The sequence below is a fragment of the Dipodomys ordii genome, unplaced genomic scaffold, assembly GCF_000151885.1.
Source record: "Dipodomys ordii isolate 6190 unplaced genomic scaffold, Dord_2.0 Scaffold3, whole genome shotgun sequence".
In the NCBI taxonomy this organism is placed as follows: domain Eukaryota; kingdom Metazoa; phylum Chordata; class Mammalia; order Rodentia; family Heteromyidae; genus Dipodomys; species Dipodomys ordii.
The window spans coordinates 6,337,391-6,343,485 of NW_012267219.1; positions in this window are offsets into that span (position 1 = coordinate 6,337,391).

A 6,095-nucleotide genomic window follows, 5' to 3' on the forward strand; every position below is an offset into this window, starting at 1 on the left:
GTCTGTTGTATGGCTAGTGAAGATCTTCTCCCAATCCATGGGCTTTCTATTGATCTTGCTAGCTATGTCCTTTGCCACGCAGAAGCTCTGCAGCTCCATGCAATCCCATTTGTCCAAACTTTCTTTGATTTGTTGTGTTTCTGGGTCTCTATTAAGAAAACTTCGGCCTGTGCCAAGGAGACCTAGGGTTTCTCCTTTTCCATCCTGTAATGTTTTCAGAGTGTCTGCTTTCACTCTAAGGTCTTTGATCCATTTGGAGTTGATTCTGGTGCAGGGTGATATATAAGGATCTAGCTTTAGTTTTCTACAAGTAGTTAACCAATTTTGCCAGCACCATTTACCTAAGAGGCTGTCTTTCTTCCATTCTATTTTTTTAATAAGAGCTTCCTTTTTATATAAGTCTATCCATAATTATAGTACATTGAATTGGGTTGCAATTATCTGGTTCCTGCTGTGTGAGAAAATACAAAGAGGGGCTATTGCTTCACCCCCCTTTGGATCTAGAATATCTATTATATTGTGTATGAATCAAATGTTGAGCAAATAAATGGTTGTAGCGTAGAGGAAACAATAAGAGGAAGTGTCCCATTTAAAAGTCAAACTAGAGGAATTTTAGTAGTGCTTTCTAGACATAAGAGAAGATGGAAAAATCTCCCATACTTAGGCTATATCCATAGCATCATAATTTTGACAGGTTATTTGAATTTATGTAAACATCTTTAGTATAGTATCCGGTGCCTCTTCAAATGTTGAAAAGTGTTTAATGCCATACATCTGGACAATGAAACTGTGTCTGAACTGTGAATGCCTTAGTGCTTCTTTTTACTTCCTGATTTAAAAAAACTTGGTGGATGTGTGGTTCATGCCTGTAATCCCAGTTACGTAGAAGGAAGAGATTGAAAGGATCATGTATAGGTCAAGGACAACTCTGGAAAAAAGTTGGTATAAATCCCCATCTCCATAATAAATAAACTGGGCATGGTAGTGTAAATCTGTAAACCCAGCTATTTGCATCGTATAAGCAGAAAGACCTACCTCCAAGGCTGGCCCCAGGTAAAAATGGAGACACTATGTGAAAAATAGCTGAGGCAAAAAAGAGCCGAGCTATGGCTCCAGTGGTAGAGTATTTACACTGCAAGCATGAGGCCTTGAGTTCAAAATGAATCAATCAAACAAATACCTACAAAGTTAAGTGAACAAAACTGTGTTGTGCCAGTAGAAATATAGGCACATAAACCAGTGAACTAGAATTGAGTTGAAAATAATTCTTGTGTAGATCGTCTAAGAATTTTCCCGTTTATGTATGTAAACATGTATTCATGTAGTTCCCATTTCTTTATTATTTGCCATTTGCTTGTTTATGGTTCAAGGATTGAATCCAGAGCCTCAAAAATGTTAGGCATAAGCTCCAGCAGTGAGTTATCTTCTCAGCAATGTGGTAATTTTTTTTAATTTATTTTTTTGTTGTGGGGCTTGAACTCTGGGCCTGGGTGCACTGTCCATGAGCTCTTCAACTCAAGGCTAGTGCTCTACCACTTGAGTGACAGCATCACTTCTGGTTTTTTGGGGGTTAATTGGAGATAAGAGTCTCACGGACTTTCCTGCCTGGGCTGCCTTTGAACTGTGATCCTCAGATCTTAGCCTCCTGAGTAGCTAGGATTACAGGTGTGTGCTACTGGCACCTGGCCAATCTGGTAATTTTTTTTTTTTTGGTCGCATGTGGGTTCTGAACTCTGGGCTTGGGTGCTGTCCCTCAGCTCTTCAGCTCAAGGCTAGTGCTCTACCATTTGAGCACCATTTCTGGCTTTTTCTGTTTTTGTGGTTCTGAGGAATCAAACCCAGGGCATCATGCATTCCAGGCAATCACTCTACCACTGAGTCACCTTCCCAGTCCCTCAATCTGGTAATTTTTAACAAGGGTATCAAGACTCTTCAATGGTGAAAGATACCTGGCAGAACAAAAGACACTTATCATGGACCTGAGGGCTGAGGCCTGTCATCTTATCTATTGAGAAGGCTGACGTATGGAGAATCACAGTTCAGAGCCAGCCTGGGTAGAAAAATCTGAGACTCCAACTCCAAAATAACCAACACAAAGCAGGGCTGGAGGCATGGCTCAAATAGTACAGGGCCAACCATTAGCAAGCAATCAAGCCAAGTGAAAGCCAAGCCCGCTACTGACAAAAAGAAGAAAGGTAGAAAAGAAAAAAGACAGAAAGACTCATATTAGCAAAGTAAAGAAGCAATCAGAATATGGCAGAAGACATTTTCCGCTCATGTATTTGAGAAAGGATTTGTATCTAGAATATATAGAATGATTTTTAATGTATTTACAATGCACTATGTGAGGCTTTTGTTTCTTTTGTATGTTCTTCCCCCATGGTATAACCCTGTTCTCACTGGATTTGATGCTGGTGTTCTGCACCTTGTATATATATTTTTGTATATACAAGGGGAAGGAATATTGGGGAATGCTTAAATGGGGATGCAGGCTGACCCAGTATGACGATGAGATGTACAGGACACTATGTTGAAAAAGAACTTTGCAATGTCGGGGTGGGGTGGTAGCGGGAGGAGTTGGGGAGATGGGGATGAAAGTGATGGTAGGGGGAAATCAAAGGAGGAGGTAACAATGCTCGGTACTCATTACCCTACTTATGTAATTGTAACCCCTCTGTACAACATTTTTATAATAAATGTATATAAAAGAAAAAAGAAAGGAATATATACAAATGGCTAAAAGCACAAGAAATATGCATAACATCACTACCCAATAAGGGAGTGCAAACTAGGCCTATGCAATACCACCTGCCACCCCATAAGGATACTGAAGAGGGCAGGTGTCTGTCATATGGATGCCATGAGATTAGATCCCTGTGTACTCTTGATGGAAACTGAAAGTGGGTCACTGCTGGGAAGAATTATAGGGGCCCTTCAAAAACAAACAAACAAACAAACTGGGTACCAGTGGGGTATGACTGTAATCCTAGCTATTCAGAAGCTGAGATTTGAGGATTGAGATTCAAAGCCATTGCAGGCAAGAAGGTCAGCGGGACTCTTATCTCCAATTAATTATTAAAAAAATCTGGAGAAAGAGCAGTGGCTTGAGTGGGAAAACCTCAGCCTTGAGTGAAAAGGCTGGAGGACAGTAACAAGCCCTGAGTTCAAGGCCTAGTACACTCACAAAAAGTTGAAAACAGAATCACCACATAATATACAATGATCTAGCAATTCCTCTTTTGAGTATGTATTTGAGAGTACCGAAAGTAGGTAAAAAATGGAATTTCGAGTGGCTCTATATTGAAAACCTTTGCCTGCTACCAAAGCATAAATGTATGGGATACGTCTGTTTTTGAATTTCCGACTGTGAAATTCAGAATCAAGTTTCGTAGCTTACTGTACTTTCCCATGAACACTGCCCATCAACACTTAATCTTATTTATCCACCTACCTTTCCCTTCCTCATAAACATTTGTTCATGAAAACAATAAACAAACACTTTCAGAGACTACCTAAGTTTGTAAAACAAGACAATTAAAAACCAACTTAGTGCTGGTATCACTGCCCACCTGCAGATTCTCTTCCCTGACAGTAGGGATTGAGATCAGAGATTTGAGTATTCTAGGCAAGAGTCCTGCTACTGGAATCATGCCGCCAGACCTTTATTATTATTGTCGTCGTCATCATCATCATCATCAATACTACTACCATTATTATTTTGTATCTTGGAGACAGAGTCTTATTAAGTTTAACTTTGCCAGGGCTGGCCTTAATCTTGAGATCCTTGGTAGCTGGGATTACAGATGTGAACCACCACATCTGGATAAGGTTTTATTTAAAAAAATTATATTTTACTCATTCTCTGTTAGAATGGGCCATAAGATGACTCTCCCTACTCTTTCCTGAAGCGACTCTGTGCAGTCTTGCTTGTCATGTGGATTGGTGGTATCCATCCACAGTAGCTCTCCCAGACTTTCTACATAGAAGCACTTTGCTCTGGAAAGGCATATCTGCTCGTTTGTTTTAACTTATGGGTCAGTGAGCTCTACTGATTAGTCAGCATCCAGTTCCAGGAGAAGATCAGGACAATTAACTCTTCATGGTCCTGTTCAAGGTAAGGACATGGCCAGTGACATCCAGAAAATTTTTTTACAGTGGGCTAGTTTTTCTACAGAAACAAACCAAAGAAAGGCACAAAGGTCCCACTGGCTTTTAGATGTCATTGTGCTTGTTAGAAAATAAAACTACTATATTTGATCAAGAAAAACAGTATTGCCCTCTTAAACAACCAATGTGCCCCTTTGAACTGAATGCCACAAAATTTGCATTATGTCAGAATGCTAGTAGAGGAATTACTGCTATGTATAGTCTCCTGGTGAAGAGGAACAAACCATCATTTGCAATTGTTGCAAAACACGTGGCTATCTTAAATTACAAAGGACAATGACTTCAGTGCATTGATTTTTTTGTTGGTTTCCTGTCAATACAAGATTATACTAAATACACATTTATGGTTTAATCAAGTGGACAGTGTCCCTGTTTTCCTTTTTAAGGAAATGTTCTTATGTTAGTAGCAAAAATACAAAAACTTACTTAACACAGGGTAGAGCTAAAAACAATAAAGTCTCTCTTTGCTTCAGAGAATACTAGAAACAAGTGTAGTAGTCACATGGGCTTGTCACATCTTCTCCCAAATGGCACTCACATTTGTCCACAGAGTCCATCTCTAAACACCGACTTTGGAAATTAGCCTTTCTTGGACTCTTGTCTTCTGGTTAATGTCCTAGCAGTTAATTTCTTCTTTCTGCCAAGTGAAATGAGTCCTTCTTTGTGGTTACATACATAGCAGCCTATGTCTTACATTAATTTATTGAATTAGATTGTCAATCTTCGTGATGATAGCTGGTCAGGAGACTAAGTCAGGAGTGACCTTTTGGGGCCTGAAATTATGCAACCAGTATGTTGAAAAACCATATTCCATATCCCAACCTTATTTTTTCTCTCTCAGAGTCCTTTAAAGCTGGGGACATAGTGAGAGATTTTCTGGCTGCTCATTGTTAAGAAAAATAATAAAGACAGAGACTTGCAACTAAAATTAACCTGACAAATTCTTTACATGGTTTTCAGTATAGCTCAGTGGGAGAGTATTTGCTTAGTATGCATAGGGTCCCTGGATTGAACTGTCTAGCCCTTGAACAAATACAAAGCCTCTAAGAATTTCTTCTCCTACGAAGTTTAAGATACCCATTATGATAGCTACTTATTTCTAATCAAGTAAATGGGAAGAAAAGTAGGAGATTCTTTCTAACTCAGGTTTTGTGTGTGTGTGTGTGTGTGTGTGTGTGTGTGTGTGTGTGTTTGTGCAGGTAGGTACTAGAACTCAGGGCCTGGACACTCTCCCATAGACTTTTCAGACAAGGCTGGTATTCTACCACATGAATCATACCTCCACTTCTAGCTTTTGGCTGCTTAAATGAAGATAAGAATCTCTCAGATTTATCTTCCTGGGCTGGCTTTGATCCATGATCTGGGGATCATGGAGCTGAGAATGCAGATCTAACTCAGTTTTGAGTAAGGTAAGAGGATGGTTCCTTTCCATTTCATACTGGAGCAATGGCTCAAAGACATAGTTTCTATAGGGATATGCTATTGGTCATCAATTTGGGTCCACCTTTTATGATGTTGCCCTTTAACTTCTAGATTTGTGTCTAAAGAGATGAAAATATTTTTTTGCCTGTTGGGAAAAAAAATCCCAAAGTTATGGCTTTGTAGTTCTGTAGGACTTCAGCCAGTTTAGTTTCTATTCTCTCAGTCTTCCCACATCCTATCCTCATCCATTCCTATAAATATTCAGGTTCTCAAATGCCATTGAACCAGCATTAACACCTTTCTGGTTCTCTCATGAGTTAATGAAATACATTTTGGGACATGTTTATTTTAGAAAATCACATCTTTTTTCTTCCTTTGAAAATTATTCACTGTCATCCTGAATGAAGATATAGACAGGCATATCTTTTCTAGTTATTCTCAAGAAATAAAAAGTCCTCTGGTCACTTTTGGTAAAAGCAGTTTCATTTCAGTTATCTTGAATGTCA